The sequence below is a fragment of the Erythrolamprus reginae genome, chromosome 3 (genome assembly GCF_031021105.1).
Source record: "Erythrolamprus reginae isolate rEryReg1 chromosome 3, rEryReg1.hap1, whole genome shotgun sequence".
Taxonomy (NCBI): Eukaryota; Metazoa; Chordata; class Lepidosauria; order Squamata; family Dipsadidae; genus Erythrolamprus; species Erythrolamprus reginae.
Window position 1 is genome coordinate 222,500,619 of NC_091952.1, and position 24,418 is coordinate 222,525,036.

Genomic DNA, 24,418 nt, shown 5'->3' on the forward strand with positions numbered 1-24,418 from the left:
TAACAATTATTTCAAATTACAGTTAATCATTTTAGTGTTTTTAAATTTACATGTTTTTAAATTTTTAAATCTGCACATATGGAAAGACAGGCTAATTGTTCTTAATTTACCAATTGCAGTAAAATATATGAAACTAGATCCAATCTGAAACTATAATGGGATTACATATAATTTTACAATTAAGAACAAGTTGATTTGTTTGTTTGGCTTCTATACTGCCCTTGTCCGTAGACTCAGGGTGGCTCACAACAAAAATCAGGAAATGACAACTTCATGACTTTTTGTTGGGAATATGCCCCAAAGATGTATGCAATACAAGCCCAGCTTCCCTACCAGGATGTCCACAGAATATGGTCTCCAAAATTCAAAATATTTGTCATAAAAATGGTTGACACCACTGGGGTTGCCATCTTGGCTGCAATCTCCCTAATGCCTCAGCTAGATGTTGTTGGTACTATATATCAAGTCTTTGTAATAGGTCAGAACTAGCTGTTTAAACAACACACTGAAAACAATAAAACTGTTGTTCAGGATAGAGATGTTAAACCTGTACTGTTTAATTAATACAACTATCAACTAAAGCCAAATATTGACTAGAGTATTGTATAATTAAAATGAATATTCATTGATATTGATAAATTCATATTTTCACCTATATTTTGTCCAAGCCCTATTCCTTATGCCAGAATTTTTATATTACCCTCTTTGGAAATTCTAATCTTCAATACAGCATAAGTCATTTTTGACAGCAAGATGAGAGTTATATAAATAAAATAAATTAAAATTAAATTAACTATATAAGGACTTTAACACGCTTTCCCCAAACATTATTCTGAAAATTGACTGTTCAAAATAAAGGATTGATGAATTGGAGGCAGTAATTTTTTCCAGCTTTTCTGACCAGTAGATGTCATTATAAGCAAAGTAATGTTAAGATACGATTTGAAACCAATAAAATGATTTTTAGAGGGTGAAAGAGCTACAGTTTTGGAATAAGTAATATGAATTATTGAAATGTGGCAAATAACAAAATATTGTATGTCCATAATACAAATTGTGCCAGAATAAGAGGAAAAACACTACTTTAAAACTACAAGTTCTGGATTCTTTGACAGTCGCTCTATCACACACTGAATTCACTCACTCTGGACATTAACATCTGAAGCACTATATACGCCCATGTATTTTTATTGTTTTTTAAATAATTGCAGAAACAGAAAAAGCAAATGGAACAAAATAGAAAAGTGCACACATTATTTAAAAAAACATAACGTGCTTTAAAAAAACAACGTGCTTTAATACAAACAAGAACCATATATAATTATATAATAAAATATATTAATGTTTTTAAAATAACAAAAAAAAACATGGAACAGAACACAGGAGATGCTGAGAATGGTTAAGCTGTTTTCTATACTTTACTTATGAATACAAATGGTGGCAAATCAAGGATATGTTGACGTTGATTGATGGCACCACCTCTTGCTGATATGAAAATCTGCATTTTTACAATGATTTAAAAGAAAGGGTAATTTTGGTGCTTCCTAAGTCTTTGGCATTAGACCAAAGTCATTTCTGAACACAAACGGGCATTCTCACAGAGCAGAAGATTTAATAAAATAAAAATGCAGTAGCCCATCCAATCGCTCTTGAACTACCCTCATTTCCAGGCACTATACAAATTCATTGTGTTCAGCTTTTCCACTGGCCCATCTTCCTTAAGAAATATATACCAATATATTATCCAAATGCTATAAAGTTTCCTGCTTGAACAGGGGGTTGGACTAAAAGATCTCCAAGATCCCTCCCAACCCTCTTATTCTATGTTATACAATGAAGTGTAACCTATTCATCTCTTTTAATCCTGAAAACATCATGGAGGATAATGCCTTTTCTGGTTCCATCCCAAATGCACAAAAGCAGTTTGAAGATGACCAGTGATCATGTTCTAGTTTACTAATTGTCAGGCCGAAGCCATTTTAGTTGGGCATCTTTGGCCTGCTACAATTTATAGTATTTAAATGTGCATTATTTGCTGTGGGAATTTGGCAGGGGGAATTGCATGAGGGCTGCCTATGTAGCCATAACAAATTCTTTCTAGATAGTTACGGTCATCCTTTATTTATTTATTTATTTATTTATTTATTTATTTATTTATTTATTTATTTATTTATCTGTCAAACAAGTAGAATAGAATAGAATTTTATTGGCCAAGTGTGATTGGACACACAAGGAATTTGTCTTAGTGCATATGCTCTCAGCGTACATAAAAGAAAAAGATACATTTGTCAAGAATTATGTGGTACAACACTTAATGATTGTCATAGGGGTCAAATAAGCAATGAAGAAGCAATATTAATAAAAATCAGGATATAAGCAACAAGTTATAGTCATACAGTCAACATGGGAAGAAATGGGTGATAGGAATGATGAGAAAAACTAGTAGAATAGAAGTACAGATTTAGTAGAAAGTCTGACAGTGTTGAGGGAATTATTTTTGTTCTTGTGTCTAGTTGTCTTGGTGTATAGTATAGTATTATATAGTATAGTAATATAGTACATATTAACATAACAACATAACATAAGTAGAACGTAGTAATAGAAAGGATAATAAGACAGTAGGACAGGGACATTAGGCACATAAGTGCACTTATGCACTTATGATTTCGTCTTCGCATTCCTGCACCTGCATGAAAGGAGATTGGTGGATGCTTGCGAGGTTGGCAGTTGATGATTGGTCAACGTAATGGACTTCTGGGTGTGGGGACCCAGACTTGAACTTTCAACTGGGTGGAGAAACTCTGGGGACTTCAGATTCAAGTTTCTTCTAGATGTGCCAACATGGCTCTGCTAATAAATTGGAACTTTGAGGAATTATTTGCTTCGGGCTCTGATTTAGTTTTGGATGCTACTTGGAACCCTGAAACCAACCTTGTAACGTTGAGAACAAAAAGAATAATAACTCCCTTGCACAAAGTTGTACTGTTCTTCAGGAAACAAACAAAACTGTACCATATTCTATGTAGAAATTGCTTGTGATCACTCCTGTCTTTTACAACATTCCTCCGTCTTATGTGTACTGTATCTGCTTGGCTATTGGCTGGATGGTTATTATTATCAGATCAATTTTATATTTTAGCAACCACGTATCTAAAACTTCATTCAGAATAGTTTATCTCCAACCTGGCCCTCCAGGGTTTTTTTTTTTTTCTTATTGGAGCACCCATTGGCACAGTCATAAAGTCCTATGCTGTGGTCTCTTCTTTCCTTCTACTCTTCTCAGCATTTATAGACTTCTCAAAAAAGCTGGGTATTTGCATAATACAGTGTTGCCTCGATTTTCGTGGGGGATGTGTTCCGAGACTGCCCGCGAAAGTCGAATTTCCGCGATGTAGAGATGCGGAAGTAAATACACTATTTTTGGCTATTTAGATCATTACTCACCATGCTTATTTATTAAAGTTTATTAAAAAAAATATTTATTAAAGTTGGATGAAAGTTTGGCAATGACATATGACGTCATCGGGCGGGAAAAACCATGGTATAGGGAAAAAAACCGAAAAGTATTTTTTTATTAATATTTTTGAAAAACCGTGGTATAGACTTTTCGCAAAGTTCAAACCCGCGAAAATTGAGGGAACATTGTACATCCAATATATGGTAATTTGGTAATCTATATCTCAAAGTATTCATTTTGCTTTCATAGTGACAAGTAAAAGCATTGTATGCATGATTCTGTTCTTTATAATACAAGCATGTATCTCAATATCTTTTGCAAGCCTTCATTCCTATCTTACTAGGCATTAGCCTATGATACATTTCTTGATTGCTGGGTTTATTTATTGTTAGTTGTTGATCTAGAGGGCAGATATTGTTTACCAATTCAGTATCTTCATTGGCCATTCTCAAACTGTTTGCTACATCTGTTATCATTAGCTAATACAGTGATACCTCGTCTTTCAAACGCCTCGTCATACAAACTTTTCGAGATACAAACCCGGGGTTTAAGATTTTTTTGCCTCTTCTTACAAACTATTTTCACCTTACAAACCCACCGCCACCACTGGGATGCTCCGCCTCCGGCCTTCCGTTGCCAGCAAAGCACCCGTTTTTGCTCTACTGGGGTTCCCCTGAGGCTCCCCTCCATGGGAAATCCCATCTCCAGACTTCCATGTTTTTATGATGCTGCAGGGGAATCCCAGCAGCACAAAAATGGGTGCTTCGCTGGCAACGGAAGTCCGGAGGTGGGGTTTCCCAGCGAGGGGAGCCTCAGTGAAATCACAGCATCGCAAAAACACAAAGGTCTGGAGGTGGGCTTTCAAGGACTTCGGTGTTTTTGCGATGCTGCGATTTCACTGATGCTCCCTTTGCTGGGAAACCCCACCTCCGGACTTCAGTTGCCAGTATCTGGATCAGAACACACAAGTTCCTCCTGTGTTAGAACAAATGCTCAAGAGACAGAGAGGGCTTGATGATGCTGTGATACATGTTTTAGCACCTCTACTTACCCTATGCTGCAGGTGTTTATGATTTTCAAATCGAACAAACATGATCCAGGGGAGCTTGGTCTTTCTTTTATGTTGCCCCATTGAGCAACTTAGATGAAGAGCAGGCTATCATTTCAATTTCTGTAAGAGAAAAAGAGAAGGAGGTGTGTGTTTTCTATATTAAATGAACCTCCAAGTGTAAGGGAATTCACAGGCCACTTGGTATTCTCCAGATATGTTAGACTACAGCCAACATAAACACAGTTTTGTAAGCCAGTGTATCTGAAAAGCACTAGGTTTTGGGTTCAGCTTGTTAAGGAACAGATATTACACATTGGCAATATCCGATGCCTACCCATGAAGATCATGGAGGCACATAGATTAGAAGCCTTTAGGACGTTCTGGAAGGAGACCTGTCTTAGTGTATGGTGAAAAAATAACCACAGGAGCCTGATAGTCTAAATGTCATCAGATGCATGAAGTGAGCTACAGCTTAAGAAACCTTATGCCATTTAATAAAATATGTTAGCTGGAAAAGGTGCTATCAGACTCCTGATTTTAAGCCTTGAGGAGTCAGCAGGAACACTGAGTTCTAATATCCAATATGTGCTGTAAACATAGTGTAAACCTGTTGCGCCTGATACTGGGCGGTGTGGGGGGGGAGGGAGGTGGCTCTATCCTACTTTGTGTGTCATAGTTCAACAATTTTATCACTCCTGCAATGCACTAGCTCCTATAGTTGATCTGAGCTGTGAGTCCTATCTACCATAACCCTGCAGGATTAATATCCATTTAGTATTGCAATATGAAGAGATGATAATAGCAAAACTTATTATAGCATTGATTGCTTTTTTTGAATAATAACCACCAACTCAAGCTTAAAGCACTGATGTGCCTGGACAATGTCACATTATATTAATTCAATTGTTAATACTATGATTGTGTACTCTGTAATTTAGCAATAATTTATTTTTAATTCATTAAATATTGTATTTCATTGTTTGTTTGTTTATTTGTTTGTTGTTTCTTTATACCATCCTTCTCACCAATAAGATGATTAAAATATCATTTTAATTAAAAAAAAGAAGCAATTGAATAAGTATGTAGAATCAAATCTAGAAATTGTTTAAAACATTCCAGATTTTTAAAAAACAAGACATTTAGATACCTTTAAATGATGCAACTTTATTTTTGGAAGAACTATTATATTTCATGTACTCAAACTGTCCATGTTGAAAGTTTCATTTCTACAAATAATATTATAATTTATTAAATTTACCTCTTGAGTCCTCATACTGTAATTCTGGATTGAAGGGTATGGTGTATACTTCTTTTCCTTTATTTTTATTTTTATTTATTTAGTTATATATTTGTCAAACAATTATAGGATGGTAGTTTATACAAACATAACATTAGAGAAAGTAATGATAAAAAGTAATGATAAAAAACAATAGGACAGTAGGCACAATGGTGCATTTTTTCTTTAGTTATCTTTGTTATAGAGTACTAGAAACTGTTATTAACAACTTCAAAAATGCAGTTGCTATACATCCAATATTACAGTCAAAATTTTTACAACTATTTCAGAATTATTTAATTCAGTTAAAATTAAGAGGTATATAGTCTTTTTGAGGGGGGGGAGGGAGGAAGGAGGGAGGGAGGGAGGGAAGGAAGGAAGGAAGGAAGGAAGGAAGGAAGGAAGGAAGGAAGGAAGGAAGGAAGGAAGGAAGGAAGGAAGGAAGAAAAGATTTCTAAGACCTAAGCCCAAGATTTCTGGTGCTGATGGCAACTTTACCCTATGGATCTCAGACAAGGTAATTTATAGCAACTGGGATCCCGTTCTGTTTTTTCTTGATTCATTTAAACATTATCCACACTTTGATATCCTCTGCATTCTGCTTAGACATTTTATTTAGAGATAAAACTAGATAACTTTTCTAAATGTAAATATGTGAGTGGAATTGCGGAGCAGCCTTCTGACTTTATTCAAAAACCTAGGTGAGTGCAGAGATTTATGCAGAAGTAATAGGAGATCATGTGTAAATAACAACGACACCCACTTGTTTCAGGTTATAAGCATAGAAAAGCATAGTCTTCTTCTGATCTCCCAATTAAAGTCTAAGGTTCTTTGTTGTCTGAATATGCTTCTAATGTGAAAGCAATTCATTTATACAGTGAAACTGAGAGCTTTAAACAAACAGAGCTTTGTTTAAGAAATAACTAGCACCTCTCCCTCTAACTGAAAAAGGCTTGGCCGAGTGAGTAGTATTGTGTTATCAGTGATCACAGCCTGGGTAATGCTGACTTGGAAAACAGGATGAGTCTTGTAGTACTATAACAGTGAAGAATACCTAAAGATTTCCATGGTAATACTGTCTGCATACTGACATTTAGCAAAGCATGTAGGCTCACTTACTCAATGGACTTACACTTTTAATAGCTTTGACATAGCGACTTTGTTCTATGGGAGTTTTCAAGTCATTGTGTCATTATTGTGAGTCTTGTTTTGAATTTTTGTAAATCCTGTAAAGATTATTAAAGAGTTAAAAACTCTGGCAAGACATCTCAAGCAGTTATTTCTTTGGCTTGTGCTTGTCTATGTTAAAACAAGTTGTACCTTCTTAAAATAACCAAGGGGATAGGAGAGTGGTGGTGAAGTCTGGTCTGTCTCTAAATCTTTACCTTTCATTAAAAATAAATAAATTTGAGTTTTCTAACCAGGACAGAGAAGCATGCAAGCATCATTTCTATTCATTTATTCTTTTGGAAATAATGCCACTGGCAGAACAATCTCAGTATTCAATTGGAACAGTGCAATAAATTAAAGTCCCATGTTGGCTGGACATTTGAAAGGAAAAATGAGAATAAGGAGAAGGTTGTGTTGGGACATCATTTGCACATCAAAGGAAGCTGGCAATGGTGGCTAGAAAATCCTTTGAATTTGCCCAGCTCCTTGGACCCAACTTTGTGAAAGTGCTGAGGTTAGAATGTCCTAATCTTGGATAAAGCCAATCATGGACTGTCAGGAAATGGGAGTGGTAAGGAGTCCGATATCCACTTTCCCTTCCTATAGTTAGAACAATTCCCACCCCCATTCTGAGAAGGGAAGAACTGAATGGAACAATCCTATAGCCTTGATGACTATGGGCATCTCTGGTGGAGGAGATAAGGATGGCAAGTCATGTCACATGTAGCCATCACACCTCATAAGCATCATAAAACTGCAAGCCAACAAAACAGGCACAAACTTCAGAGGATAATAAGAACTGCAGAAAGAACAATTACTGTTGGTTGTGACCTATAAAGCCCTTCATGGCTTCGGACCAGAATATCTCCGGGACCACCTTCTGCCGCACGAATCCCAGCGACCAGTTAGGTCCCAAAGAGTTGGCCTTCTCTGGGTCCCGTCGACTAAATGTCATTTGGCAGGACCTAGGGGAAGAGCCTTCTCTGTGGCAGCCCTGACCCTCTGGAACCAGCTCCCCCCAGAGATCAGAATTGCCCCCACCCTCCTTGCCTTTCGTAAGCTCCTTAAAACCCACCTCTGTCGTCAGGCATGGGGGAACTGAGATATTCCTCCCCCCCCCAGGCCTATACAAGTTATGCATGGTATATTTGTGTGTATGTTTGGTTTTTAATAAGGGTTTCTTAATTATTTTAATATTAGATTTGTTATATGCTGTTTTATTATTGTTGTTAGCCGCCCTGAGTCTACGGAGAGGGTCGGCATACAAACAAACAAACAAATAAACAAACAAACAAACAAACAAACAAACATATACTGCCAATCTGCCTTCAGTTGAGGATCTGTGTATTGTATGAGTCAAAAAGAGGGCCGTGAAAATATTTATGGACATCGTGGACATAAATTGTTTCAACTCCTACCCTTAAAATGTCACCATAGAATACTGTACACCAAGACAGCTAGACACAAGAAAGGTTTTTTCCCCAAACATCATCACTCTGGTAAACAAATAATTCCATCACCATTGTCAAACTATTTGCTATGGTTACATTACCATTACAATTAGTTTTTCTCATTGTTCCTATCACCCATTTCCTCCCACTAATGACTGTATGACTGTAACTTGTTGCTTGCATCCTTATGATTTATATTAATATTGATTGTTTTCTTATTGCTTATTTGATCCCTATGACAACAATTAAGTGCTGTACCTCATGATTCTTGACAAATGTATCTTTTCTTTTATGTACACTGAGAGCATATGCACCTTGTGTATCCAGTCACATTTGGCCAATAAACAATTCTATGTTCTATGTTCTAAAAACAATAACTGATATATATTACATAATTGTTGTCATAGGAATGATGATGCCATAAGTGCATTCATCATCATGACGTCTATGCCTGGAACAGTAATTCTGGGATCAGAAGATGGTACCTAAATCATTCGAAGCACACTGAATTTAATCTCTGAGTGCACTACATTTACCATAACATTAATGCTTTCATGTTAAATGCAAGCTTTTAGATAGAGAAAGCTGCTGCAATCTGCTTAGTTTTCCTAAGCAAGTTGGATATTGTATTTTAACAGCCAAAATAACAGCAGTATATTTATAGGAGATGGTAGTGCTATTACTTGACAAATATTTCCAGAATCCTTCCAAATATTTGCTCTTCACATCCACGAAGAGCTTGGAAAAGAATAAAGTGCCAGGCGCCAGTCAAAAGCTAACAACAGATGTCATTTTCCAGATCCCCTGCTGCTGATATACACATGTGGGACTTAATGCGCAAAATGTACAAAACTAACTTTTAAAAAGATTGGTATGAATCTACAGCTGAAACATCTTTATGCAGAAAGGAGTGTGCTTTTTGGCTTCTCTGATCTGGCTAATTTCTTGCGAACAATTTTGTTACCGACAAGTTAAGATATTCATAGAACAATTTCATACATTCATGATGTTGGCTTTTGGAGCAAGTGTCTAAATGCAAAATGCAGAAAGTGAGTAAGAAATAATAAAATTAAAGCAGGAGAGGGAAAAAAAGGAAATGTAATCACTTAGTTTGTTCGAACATCACTCACTCTATCTCTCCATAGCTTTCTGTCTAGTTCCTATATTACATCAAAATAAAAGATGTGCCCGTCCCATACATAGGACAAATCCTTCTTGCTTCTTAGGCATGTAGACCAACAAATACCTGGATTAAATCTGACATGTCATGGAATATGCATTTGCTAACAAAAAAGATAAGACAGAAAGGATGCACAAAGGTTTTGTTCCTCCCTAGGAAATCTTGTAATAGGTAACAAACATGGACCTCATGCAATTACTTTTCCTTATAAATATAAATCCTTATGGTTTATATTGATTGTTTCCCAATATAATTTGATTGCTTATTTGTACTCTATGACTAAGTGTTGTACCTTATAATTCTTGATGAATGTATCTTGTCTTTTTATGTAGACTGATGCACCAAAGACAAATTCCTTGTGTGTCCAATCATGCTTGGCCAATAAATAATTCTATTTTCTATTCTGTTCTCTTCTGTTCTCATACAAATATCATTAACACATTGGTTCCAGATCAGTCACAATTGTCTTCTTGCTACTTAAGCAATAAATGGATTCTGTCTTTGTGGGGGAGGAGTTCCCATCTTTGTTATCCATAGAACAAAGTTTCTTAACTGCTCCAATAACTGCCATGGATTGCACAGGGCTTCTTCCCAACCTGATTGTCTTCAAGTTGTTAGGATTCCAAGTCCCAGAATTCCTAGCTAAGAGCATGCTTTTGGGGAATTCTGGGATTTATAGTCAAAACATGCAGGTGTATTGTACATAGTGGCACTTCTATCATGCAATTAGCCTGTTCTTTTGTAGTATAAAGTAAAAACTATATTCTATTTTGAGTATTGAAAAACTATTTTCTAATTTGGCAGATTCTGATTTAAACATTATAAATAGAATAGAATAGAATTCTTCAATAAAGCATAGGGCAGATGTGTTGTAAAAATCATAATTATTATTATTATTAATAATAATAATAATAATAATAATAATAATTTATTAGATTTGTATGCCGCCCCTCTCCGAAGACTCGGGGTGGCTCACAACAGTAATAAAAACAGTATAACAATGGGGCAAATCTAATAATAAAAATGTATAAAACCCCCAATAATTAAAAACCATACAGCACATACACACCAAACATGAAATATAAAAAGCCTGGGGGAGATGTCTTAGTTTCCCCATGCCTTGCGATATAGGTGGGTCTAGAGTAACTTGTGAAAGACAAGGAGGGTGGGGGCTGTTCTAATTTCCGGGGGGAGTTGATTCCAGAGGGCCGGGGCTGCCACAGAGAAGGCTCTTCCCCTAGGGGCTGCTAAACGGCATTGTTTGGTCGACAGGACCCGGAGAAGGCCAACTCTGTGGGACCTTATTGGCTGCTGGGATTCGTGCGGTAGAAGGCGGTTCCGGTTGCATCAGTTTAAAAGGAGTATTTAATCCATCTTATTAGTAAGTGAATGTAAATTGGTAAGAAAGATTGAAGGGAGTAGGATTTTTAAAATTCCCTTATTCCTTAGTCTATTTAAAATTCCTACCCTTTTACCTCTTCATCTCTGCCATCTGCATTTACTTTTGGTGATCCCTAGTTCTGGGGAATTAGCTCCCTCCTATGTTAGAATCTCCTCCACAATTGTAAAGACAGGTGGGGGTGAAGTTACAGAGACCTGCTCCTTAAAGAAACGTTAAATTGGCATATTAGGTTTATTATAAGAGTGAATACAGGTCCTCAAGTTACAACCACAATTGAACCAAAAATTTAAATTGCTAAGTGAAACAATTGTTAAGTGAGTCTGCCCCATTTTACGACTTTTCTTGCCACCATTGTGCGTGAATCACTACAGCTGTTAATTTAGTAACATAGTTGTTAAGTGAATCTGATCCATTGACTTTTCTTGTCAGAAGGTTGCAAAAGGGGATTATGTGATCCCAGGATCCTAATGCAACCATCATAAATATGAACTATTTGTCAAGCATCTACACTTTGATCACATGACCATGGTAATGCTACAATGGTTGTAAGTGTGAAAAACGCTCAGCGGACACTATTTTCAGTGCCATTGTAACTTTGAATTGGTATTAAATGAACTGTTGTAAGTTGAGGACTACCTGTATAGAGCTGTAAGCCTAGCTGTGGATTGTTATTATGGGGCTACCTTTGAAAAGTGTTCGGAAACTTCAGATCGTGCAGAATGCAGCTGCGAGAGCAATCATGGGCTTCCCAAGGTATGCCCATGTTACACCAACACTCCGCAGTCTGCATTGGTTGCCGATCAATTTACGGTCACAATTCAAAGTATTGGTTATGACCTATAAAGCCCTTCATGGCATCGGACCAGAATATCTCCGGGACCATCTTCTGCCGCACGAATCCCAGCGACCGGTTAGGTCCCACAGAGTTGACCTTCTCCAGGTCCCGTCGACTAAACAATGTCGTTTGGCGGGACCCAGGAGAAGAGCCTTCTCTGTGGCGGTCCCGACCCTCTGGAACCAGCTCCCCGCAGATATCAGAGTTGTCCCCACCCTCCTTGCCTTTCGCAGGCTCCTTAAAATCCACCTCTGTCATCAGGCATGGGGGAATTGAAATTTTCCCTTCCCCCTAGGCTTATAGAATGTATACATGGTATGCTTGTATGTATGATTGGTTCTTTAAATTGGGGTTTTTTAGATTATTTTTAATATTAGATTTGTTTACATTGTCTTTTTTATTGTTGTTAGCCACCCCGAGTCTTCGGAGAGGGGCAGCATACAAATCTAATAAATAAATAAATAGGAAAAATAATTTTGATATTAAGGAATTTCATATCCTGGTGAAGACACACCAAAAGAAGCACTTGCTTCTACTTCATTAATTCAAATCAGTAGATTCAAATCAGTAGATTTTAAAACCTTAAAATGGCATTTAAGACACCTCCGGCATCCTGACTGTATTTTAAAAAAAGGCATACACAACTGGCAATTGATATTCATACAGGCTGCTCTTGATGGATAAACGAAATTCAAGTATCAGTTTTGTACACATGTTCTTCAATGAGGTAAGCAGTTGGAGATATGGCCCTGGTATCATACCCAGAGCAGGATTTGACGTCATCCTCAGAGAATTGAGGGTGGGGTGTGGGTGTGGATTCGGGTACATGTACTCTCCTAAAATGTACCAAATGTTCTTTAATTGTGTCCTGACATAGTTCAATGACCTAGAAATTCTACAAAATTCATGTCCAAGTATGTAAGCCAGAGGTGTCTGCAAGGAAGATGTTTGCCATAAACATGTGCTCTATTTCTTTTGAACATGCATTGTGATCCAGAAGAAAAATATTAGATATAAAATCTAAGTATTTATTTATTTATTATTTATTTATTATTTAGATTTGTATGCCGCCCCTCTCCGCGAACTCGGGGCGGCTCACAACAAAAATATAAACAATCGTACAAATCCAAATAGATTCAATAAATTTAAGTATTTAAAATAGTTTTAAAAAGAACCCCACTATATTAACAAGCACACACACAAACATACCATACATAAATTGTACGTGGCCGGGGGAGGTGTTTCAGTTCCCCCATGCCTGACGACAAAGGTGGGTTTTAAGAACTTTACGGAAGGCAGGGAGAGTAGGGGCAGTTCTAATCTCCGGGGGGAGTTGGTTCCAGAGAGCCGGGGCCGCCACAGAGAAGGCTCTTCCCCTGGGGCCCGCCAACCGACATTGTTTAGTTGACGGGACCCGGAGAAGGCCCACTCTGTGGGACCTAATCGGTTGCTGGGATTCGTGCGGCAGAAGGCGGTCTCTGAGATATTCTGGTCCGATGCCATGAAGGGCTTTAAAGGTCATAACCAACACTTTGAATTGTGACCGGAAATTGATCGGCAGCCAATGCAGACTGCGGAGTGATGGTGAAACATGGGCATACCTAGGTAAGCCCATGACTGCTCTCGCAGCTGCATTCTGCACGATCTGAAGTTTCCGAACACTTTTCAAAGGTAGCCCCATGTAGAGAGCGTTACAGTAGTCGAATCTCGAGGTGATGAGGGCGTGAGTGACTGTGAGCAATGAATCCCGGTCCAGATAGGGCCGCAACTGGTGCACCAGGCGAACCTGGGCAAACGCCCCCCTCGCCACAGCTGAGAGATGGTTTTCTAATGTGAGCTGTGGATCGAGGAGGACGCCCAAGTTGCGGACCCTCTCTGAGGGGGTCAATAATTCCCCCCCCAGTGTAATGGACGGACAGATGGAATTGTCCTTGGGAGGCAAAACCCACAGCCACTCCGTCTTATCCGGGTTGAGCTTGAGTCTGTTGACACCCATCCAGGTCCCAACAGCCTCCAGGCACCGGCACATCACTTCCACCGCTTCGTTGACTGGGCATGGGGTGGAGATGTAAAGCTGGGTATCATCTATCCTTTTCATTTTTTAAATCAAATCCTTCCTTAGAAGAAAAAGACAAGCACTTTTTTTGACAGAAAGGCACTACATGGGTCAACCAACATTCTCAAACCACCCTATATTTCGGTTTCTCAATGTAATACCTGCTTTCAGCCGGACATCAGGCCAAGGCAATATTTAAACAAAGAGTTTTAGATGTTAATGCACACACTGATATTGAGGCACTTTTTAAATGCAGGTCACTGAAATGGTTAGCCAAGAACCAAACAGCCTTTCAACTGGAAAAATACCTGACAATGGGTTTAACCCAATACCATAGAACAGCACTCACTAGAGCAAGATTTGAGCAGTTAGATTCTATGGTCAAATATGGACGATTCCACCAAGTACCATATTTTGAGACAACATGCATTTGTGGTGCACCAGAAATAGAAGACATTGCACATGTGCTACTCAATTGTAAACTATACTCCTCAGTAAGACCTCAGTATTTACAGCCCCTACTTGACAAAATCATACACTGGGACTGTAATAAACAATTATCATATTTTCTTCAGGGTACAAATATATATGTAGTTTCTAGAACCGCTAAGTTTATAGTCAGGGCTGTTCAGATGAGAATACATTTTATAGATTAGATTAGATTAGATTTATTGGATTTATATGCCGCCCCTCTCCGCAAACTCGGGGCGGCTCACAACAATAAACATATTGGGGTGGCATGCAAAGGAGATGAACTCACTTAAGAATATTTTATATCAGTATCTTAGATTTGTTTAATATAATCCTTTGCACGCGTTATATTCTCATGTTTTACTACTCAACTTTAGCATATTATACTGCATTTTAACTTATTATTTATTCAAATTCCCTCTATTTTAGCCAATTTTATTGTATTTTAACCAGTCACAGTTTTATGACGACCAATGTGGTCCTTTTCCTCACTTTGATATAGTCGATTGACTAATCAAATAAAGTTGATATTGAATTGACAGAAAGGCAGGAACTATTTTTATTTTTGGAATTGTGTTTTTCTTGCTTTCTGTCCTCTATCCTTCTAGAAAACTGATGTACAGAACAAAATTGCCCCTCTTTCAGTTTCACAAAGAATACAAAACAATTACAAAACTTCCATGACCAGAAAAGTTATCCCATTTTGGCATTCAGGAAGAGGAAGTATCAGTTTCCCTCCCCCCTCTAATTGAGTCATATAAAAAGTACTAGGTGAATTCTAAAATGAGTGTTATACATAGTACACATTGATTCATATGGCTTAATAATATGGTAAACTAGAATTAGAAAGATCTTCAGTGCCTTTTGGGAGAAACGTTTTTGCCCTAGAACGTATTCCACTGTTTAAGCAAATGATTAGAGCCATTTCTTTCTTCTGGAGTCATGTTTTTAAATCAGGACATTATATTATGTTTATTATTTGTATTATCAGAAAACACAAATAAAAGGATAAAAGGATTTCCAGAAGAAGAAATGGTAGACCAAAGATGTTTTTACAAAAAGCGGAGCTGACGATTGTAGTGGAATGAAGAGCTGGCAAGTAGGCCAATTTCTCCAGACAAGACCATGTTCTATTTTCTGGAGTCTTCAAAGATTACGCCCTTGAAATTCAACAGCAAGTTTTCTGATAGAAAATCAAATAAATAAACAAATCTTCCAATCATACCAGATATGGTTTGGGCTTATCTGTATGGAAGTCTCCGATATCTCCGAGATCGCCTTCTGCCGCACGAATCCCAGCGACCGATTAGGTCCCACAGAGTGGGTCTTCTCCGGGTCCCGTCAACTAAACAATGTCGGTTGGCGGGCCCCAGGGGAAGAGCCTTCTCTGTGGCGGCCCCGACTCTCTGGAACCAACTCCCCCCAGAGATTAGAACTGCCCCTACTCTCCCTGCCTTCTGTAAACTCCTTAAAACCCACCTTTGCCGTCAGGCATGGGGGAACTGAAACACCTCCCCCGGGCATGTATAATTTATGCATGGTATGTTTGTGTCTGTGTTTGTTAGTAAATGGGGTTCTTTTTAAATCTTTTTAAATATTTTAAATTTATTTGGATTTGTCATGATTTGCTGTATCTTGCTGTGAGCCGCCCCGAGTCTGCGGAGAGGGGTGGCATACAAATCTAAATAATAAATAAAATAAATAAATAAGTCACAGTATGTTAGACTTCAGAAATAAGGATGCATTGTCCCGGAATAACGATGCGGAGACAGTAGCTGGAATTTAATATAGGGTCACTTTATTAAATTAGCATAAATTTAAATAACATAAATTTAAATAATGTAAGGCAAATGTTATAACAAGTGTAACCAAAGGATCTGCAGAGGCCAATAAACTAATGAGACAGAAATTACCTGTCAAAACATTCATAGGCAACTATTGGGCATAACTCCTTGCTGAACCAGGTGAAGGTAGCCACCTTCACCTGGATCCAAGCCACGCCCGTAAGCATGTGGGAGGAGCTCACCCTCCAATCCCGATGGGAAATTGGATTAGGTGAGTCCCGTGGGCATCCTCCCTCCAATCCCCGAAGTTGCACCAATCTATAGTTCATTGGGAGAGGTGGCCCATCATCTTTGGAAAGATGCCCAAAAGGAGAACGTACAGTTGCTTCTACTGCCCATTTCTGCCCCTAACCTGCCAACCCCAGTGACCACAGGGAAACCAAATTGATCGAATGTGTATCTACATTGCGCCACACCCCCTAACCAGTCCATCCCTAACGTCAGTGTGGAATAGGCGAAAAAACAGCCGCACCCATTGGAGAGACTGCAAAAAATTCCGATTCGGCTCCGAGGCGACCCCGTTCAGGCACACTGTATGATAGAGGAGGGCAGGCGGGTGTTCACATTCAGAACAGCCAAGGGAAAAGGAGGAGGTAGCTTCAAGCCGCCCTTAAATAGGGCGGCTCAGGACCTCCTCCTGAGCCCAGGAGGCAGCATGCCTACTTGGCGCGCTGCCAGAAGCCGAACCGTGTCTCTTCAGCTCCTGGGGCAATTTCGGCCAGTGTTTACAACGCTGGCCATGAATTTATTTTATGGCTCAAGATGTGTAACCAAGTGATCCCATTAAGTTCTGTTTACTTGTTGGAGCAAACAATTTGTGTGATTGATTGTGTTTTGTTAATCCTGACTGAGGTTTTAGTGGCTTACTGGATGAATCTAACCAAATGAGCAGCCAGATTCCTTTCAATGTGTTAATAGATTTGTAAAACTCATATTAAAAATGAATGTTTGTAATGCATTGCTAGTAATTGCTACTGAGTATGTTCACAATTACTCTAAAAATCCATTACTTGTTGCATTGGTTGCATTATAAAGTTGTATCTCATTTCCAAACTCTACTAAAAAAAAGGGTGTTATAGCCGCCCCGAGTCTTCGGAGAGGGGCAGCATACAAATCTAATATATTGTTGTTGTTGTTTTTGTTGTTGTTGTTGTTGTTATTATTATTATTATTATTATTATTATTATTATTTTAATGGATAAAGTATATCAGAAACTGCAAAACTAGGAAAAATTACACTGGCCTACTAAACCTGATAGCTAGAAGTTTCTTAAATGTTTTCAACATTTTCAACATTTTCTTGTTCCTGTTTTGATATCTAAATCAATAAAGGCATTCAATCAATTATCTGTGAATGCTATTTTGGTAGCCTTTTCCAGTTACACAAGATGAGGCCAAAAGAAAAGGTGTGAGGTAGGTTACTTTTAATTCCTAATTAAAAAGAATAACCAACAATCTTAGAAATAAGATCCAGTAAAAAAAAATCTTATCCTAATGAACAGATAAAAAGGTGAAATAATCTGCAAAAATATGCTTCAGTGTACTTTGCCACAACTGATTGCAATTTCTGGTGTCAATATTTTTGTTTTTATTTTTATTTTTATTTTTATTTTTATTTTTATTTTTATTTTTATTTTTATTTTTATTTTTATTTTTATTTTTATTTTTATTTTTATTTTTATTTTTATTTTTATTTTTATTTTTATTTTTATTTTTATTTTTATTTTTATTTTTATTTTTATTTTTATTTTTATTTTTATTTTTATTTTTATTTTTATTTTTATTTTTATTTTTATTTTTATTTTTATTTTTATTTTTATTTTTATTTTTATTTTTATTTTTATTTTTATTTTTATTTTTATTTTTATTTTTATTTTTATTTTTATATTAGATTTGTATGCTGCCCCTCTCCGGAGACTTGGAGTGGCATATTTGCTCACCTAAGTGAGCATTCTGCTGGCTCTGTGAAAGATATTGGGGGAGTAACCAGCTTTATGATAATGCACTTTTAGGTATGTCTGCCAAGCTTTTAAGTAATCCTAGGACTCTCTCACTGCCACAAGGTTGCTGTGAGTGATGGAACAACTGCTCTGTTTGCTTCAAAGCAAAACAACTGCATCATATTCTCATCTCTGATATACCGTACTTTGCCCTCTGAGGTATTTTTTGTTTTTATCCTAATCCAACGTTTGCAAACAATCCAGTAGCAATCTTTGCTCTGTCTAAAGAAAGGAGAAGGATATGCTTTAAACTGTTGTATTCAGGTCAGAACAGTCTGACTGGGTATCTATGATATCTATGGTGCATGCAATTTGCACATGAAACTTAAAAGCTACAGAATATCAAATGAAATTAATCCAGAATAAGAAATATTTCCCAAACTTCCATTTCATCTAAGTCAGGAATAGGTAACCAACACCATCATTTTTGCTTCTGCTTAAATGTCTTTCCTTGTACCACAGAAAAGTTTTACCATACAGTTCCTGAGTTTGCATAACAAATTGAAATTAATTTTTAGAGATACTGAATTATATTGAACGCTAAGTAAACAAATAATGCTGCATTTGTATATGATATTAAGTCAGTCACAAACATGCATATATAATCAAGGCTAATCCTATCTAAGCTTAGCAAGTTGTCAAATATAGCTTCCAGGTCTTTAATTCCCTTGATTATATCTGTCGTGAAAGTCTAGCCAAGGGATAAAATGTACGTTAAACTTCTTGTAAGTGTTGGTTCTCACTTTGATATGGATTCAAGTAATGCAGGCTCAAGGGCATATGATGCCCTCGGCCACAATCACTGATGGTGCCACATCATAAAAATTGAAAGATTTGCATTTTTAGAATGATTGAAAAGGAAGCATAGCATTGCTAGCCTCTAGCCATTGGCTTAAAGGGACCTTGAATTCAAGCAACTATTAATGGAGATCATCATTAGTTATGGATCTCTTCTTCATTACAGAAGAAACCTGCTTCCTTTCTGGGATAGATGAAGGCTAGAGAAAAGTTTCAAGAATCTCCACTCTGTGGTACACATAGAAAAATTGATTCTAAATTTAAAGCAATTCACACGCAGGAACTCTTGAATCACTACCATTTTCATTTCAGAAAACTTTACTAAATAGAAATTGAGAAAAATAATCACTTTCACTTCAAGCCACTACAAAAGTTCTGGAAGTTCTGCCCTGTTTAATACACCTATTTTGTCTTCAGTTAACTCTGTATAATGGTCACAAGTGGTCATTGCATACGTGAGGAAGACCAGCTCCTCCAATCTTCGTCTCTGTCAGTTGTGTGATGACCACATGTAACCATTATACTTTAAGCCAGTGATAGCAAACTTTTTTCCCTCGGGTGCCGAAAGAGCATACATACACACTATTGTGCATGTGTGAGTGCCCACGCCCATAATTCAATGCCTGGGGAGGGCGAAAACAGCTTCCCACACCCCCTGGAGGCCCTCTGCAGGACCAGAAACAGCCTGTTTTCCAACTTCTGGTGTGCCCAGTAGGCTCGTGTTTCGCCCTCCCCAGGCTGCAAAAGCTTCCTTGGAGCTGGGGGAAGGTAAAAATGCCCTCCCCCATCCTCCTGGAGGCTCTCTGGAAGTAAAAAATGCCCTTCCAGAGCCTCTCTGTGAGCCAAAAATCAGCTGCCTGGCACACACATGCATGTTGAAGTTGAGCTAGGGCAACGGCTGAGGTGCTGTAGAAGGCTTCTGCGTAAACCTTGTATAGCAAAGATGACCAAAAAGTAAATATTGGAGCATATAAAGCAGACATGTTACCGGAAGGCAAAGTCACACAGAGCAGGGGTCACCAAATTTTTGGACCTCAGGGACCACTAAATTCATAATTTTAAATCCTGCAGACCACTAATATGAATCCAGTGCGCAGCTCGCTGAAGTGCCTGGATGGGGTTTTTCAGGCACTTAGCTTGGCTACCTGTTTCTGCAACCTTAAACACCTAAAGAGATATTTGGACCTGTTTCCCATAGAAAACAAAATACAGTGGTATCTCGTGATACGAACCCCCTGTGATACGAACATTTCAAGATATGAACCGGGGGTTCAGAAATTTTTTGCCTCTTCATACAAACTTTTTTCAAATTACGAACCCACCGCAGATCGCAAAAAGGTGCTCTGCTGGGCGCCGCCGTCCGGCTATCACCTTTTAAAACAGCCGGGAGGCTTTTCGGGTTCGGGTTTGGGAGGCTGCCAAGAAGCGCTGCCGCCCGGCTGTCACCTTCTAAAACAGCCGGGGGGCTTCTCGGTGTTCTCCCAAATGCTGAACCCGGAAGTTCGGCAAAAGTTCGGGTTCGGGTTCAGAAATTTACTGCCGGGCGGTGCCGCCCGGTGGAGCACCGTTTTTACAATTGGCATCAGCGTTTATGGCCAATCTGGAGGCTGAAACGGAGGTGGGGAATCCCAATAGGGAATTCCATGGGCGGAGCTTTGACGTCATAAAGACGTCCTTCCCGGTCGGCCGAAACGTGGCCAAGGAAAAAAAGGTTTGCCATCACTGGTCTATAGAAAAGACCTTTCAGTCTATAGAAAAGAAATTTCAGTCCGAAATTTCATCCCCACATTGGGGCAGAATGAGTCAATAAAGGAAGAACTGCCGACCCCCTTTCCTCTCTACAACACCAGAATAACTGTAGAGAATAGAATAAAATAAAATAGAATAGAATAGAATAGAATTTTATTGGCCAAGTGTGATTGGACACACAAGGAATTTGTCTTGGTGCATATGCTCTCAGCGTACACAAAAGAAAAGGATACATTTGTCAAGAATCATGTGGTTCAACACTTAATGATTGCCATAGGGGTCAAATAAGCAATAAAGAAACAATCAATATTAATAAAAATCTTAGGATACAAGCAACAAGTTACAGTCATACAGTCCTAAGTGGGAGGAAAAGGATGATAGGAATGATGAGAGAAACTAGTAGAATAGAAGTGCAGATTTAGTAAAAAGTCTGACAGTGTTGAGGAAATTATTTGTTTAGTAGAGTGATGCCGTTGTGTCTAGTTGTCTTGGTGTGCAGTGTGCAGTGCTCTGTAGCGATGATTTGAGGGTAGGAGTTGAAACAGTTTATGTCCAGGATGCGAGGGGTCAGTAAATATTTTCCCCGCCCTCTTTTTGACTCGTGCAATAAACAGGTCCTCAATGGAAAGCAGGTTGGCAGCAATTGTTATTTCTGCAGTTCTGACCTGGTATCATCATGACACACTCAAATTGGGAATTGAAATACTTTGTAAGATATGCCAAAGTCGTCTGAAAGCAATATTTGCTTTATCAGGTTTCAAGAAGCTAGGAAATACACATACAGGATCATCCTATTTTATCCATTTAGTATCTCTATGAAAGGGTTCCATTTCATGGTTGACTCACAGTTTGAACCCGTCTCTCTAATCTAAAATTTGATCCATTACCTCAGTCAAGACTGTACCCATCCAGAACATCAAGAGATGTAGATTGCAAGGAGAAGAGACAATATTCAGGAATCAGGAAGAGCTATGTTTCAATTTCATCCCTGATATAAATCTCTGAAGCAACTGTGCTGTTGTTGAAAGATTTAAAGGTATATTAAACACTTAAACTATTAAGTATTTATAAATATCACATTTATTGGTTGGAATAACAAAGCACTAACTTTATTGTTGTATTAACTGGACTGTAAGAGTCACTGTTTAAAGTGTTTAGATCTGTTTAAGTCATGTCTTTTCTCAAAAGTTTAAAATAGTTAGAAAAACCAGAATACTGTCTACAGTATTTCAGAGGTAGATGCTGACCTCTAGTGTCTATTGGGAAGAAATAATAACTGAAATAGAAATACTCTATTTCAAACATATCTTAAGGAATTAAGAAAATGAAAGAATAAAACCATGTCTCTTAAGAATAATTCATTTATATATCTATCCAAACTACTTTCTTTCTTTCTTTCTTTCTTTCTTTCTTTCTTTCTTTCTTTCTTTCTTCCTTGATTTTACCTCAATCCTTGAATATTGTGAACTGTGACTTGGGACATTTGCAATAAACCACTATAGATTTTTTAAATAGTTTGAATTAAACCTGAATTAAGGCTGCAATAACTATAAGTTCATTTCCCCCCCTATCGGGTTCTGTGGGTGTGGTTTGGTGGTGTGTGTGGGGTCAATGGAATGAGTGTGGCTGTGAGTTATGTCAAGTTGGTCTGCCCACTCCATCACTTGATGCCCTCCCACCAAGTCATGCCCAAGAACCGGTAGTGGGGGGAGTGTAGAATCCCACATGGGACAGTTACATGGAAAAGAAAGCATTGATTCAGTTCTGTCTATACTGTGTTTCCCCAAAATACGACCCTGTCTTATATTTTTTTGAACCCTGAAATAAGTGCTTGGCCTGATTGAGCTTATCATCAGGGGATGTCTTATTTTGGGGGAAACAGGGTACTTACAGCAATATCAGCAATATGGAGCTTTGTGATTGGGGCCTTGAACAGCTGAAGCTGGCTTGATCCAATAAACCTTTCTCAATACATTTCTTTGTTAGACTATCTGAAAAAGAAAGCAAGACTCAAGGGCACAAAACTCAATGCTAGTTAGTAGAAGGTAGAACATTGTCAGATTCTCCATAAAGATTCAGGACAAAAGAAAATAATGGTCGTTTGTTTGTTTGTTTGTTTGTTTGTTTGTTTGTCTGTCTATCATTCATTCATTCATTCATTCATTCATTCATTCATTCATTCATTCATTCATTCATTCATTCATTCATTTATTTATTGGATTTGTATGCCGCCCCTCTCCGTAGACTCCGTAGACTGGGTATAAAGGGATACACACATCTCAGCAACAAAATATGTCAGGTCTGAAAATTTCACCATAAACTCACCTGGTATTGTAGACCACATGACCAGAACCTTGGTAGGCAGGATCAGTGAAATTAAGATGGTGACTACAAGCATGTAATCAAAAGTCACAACCTTTATTACATGTGCCATTCATTTAAAGAAGAACAGGACTTCAATTGTGTGGTGATAGCTGCCATCTTGACCTTTTTGAACACCCTGAATATGACCTTAGATAGGGCTGAAAGATCTTATGTGAGGTTCCACTTACCAATAATTCAGCAACATTCAAATTTTCTTCCTTTTGTTGAAATGTTTGGCCAATGATATTGTTTTGCCATAAGAGGGAGCTAAGAAATCAGTATTCAGTTGCTTTTTGAACATTGGGTTCAGGGATATTACTTACCGTATTTTTTGCAGTATAAGACACTCCTTATTCCTCCCTAAAAGAGGCTGATAATTTGGGTGCTTCTTATACTCTGAATGTAGTTTCTTTTTCAGCACTAACTAGGTGCTAATGATCTTCCCAGATCTTACCTTGCAGGTTCTTTTATTGTTATTCACTAAGAAGAATGTCTTTCCAGCACTAAGTCTTTGCAGAGTTTTTTTTTTCATTTCTCTAACTTGCTCTGAATAAGCCCTTTCCAGCCCTAACTAGGTGCTAACAATGTTCCCAGCTCTTACAGGCTTGCAAGCTCTTTCATTGTTACTCTCTGCAAAGAATGTTTCCTGTCTTTGTAGTCCCCCCCTCCATTGCTTTACTTGCTCTGAATGTTTCTTTTCCAGCCCTAACCAGTTGCTAACAATGTTCCCAGCTCTTACCGTCTTTCATTGTTACTCTTTGTGAAGAATGTTTTCCAAACCCTAAGTCTTTGCAGGGATTTTTCCATTGCTCTACTTGCTCCAAATGTTTCTTTCCAGGTGCTAATGATGTTCCCAGCTCTTACTGGCTTGCAAGCTCTTTCATTGTTAGTCTCTCCGAGTACTTTGAGCTTCATTCCCATACATTTTGTCCCCCTTTTAAAATATTTAATTTTATGGGCTGCTGAAGCCCAGCAATCCCAATGTTATAAACATTTACTTTTTATGCATCATACTTTCAGCCAAGGGTGGGATTCAGCTGGTTAGGACCGGTTTGAGTGAACCAATAGTTGCAACCTGTGGGTGGGCCCATCTCCGCCCACCACATGCCCACCTACCTGGGTGCAATCCCACCCTATATCGCTGTGTTTGTTGATACTGCATGAATGTGCGGATGGCGTGTGAGAGTGAATTGCTGTGGTTTTTGATGGTGCACACATGCATAGATGGCGCATAAGCGGACAAAGCTGCCCCATTCTATACAATTTCTGTGGTTTTGATGCAAGTGTGTAAGTGAAGTGAGCATGCATGTGCAC

At 38.1% G+C, this 24,418-nt stretch overlaps 1 long non-coding RNA gene across 1 annotated transcript; it reads right to left on the minus strand.

The window, feature by feature from the left end:
- Positions 1-1,374: 1,374 nt before the first annotated feature.
- On the minus strand, positions 1,375-23,182 carry LOC139165960 (uncharacterized). The gene is made up of 4 exons (XR_011558855.1): positions 23,066-23,182; positions 22,632-22,731; positions 4,509-4,628; positions 1,375-1,498 (listed from the first exon to the last, which is right to left on the minus strand). It is a non-coding gene; the product is annotated as an uncharacterized lncRNA (long non-coding RNA).
- Between the last annotated feature and the right edge of the window lie 1,236 nt (positions 23,183-24,418).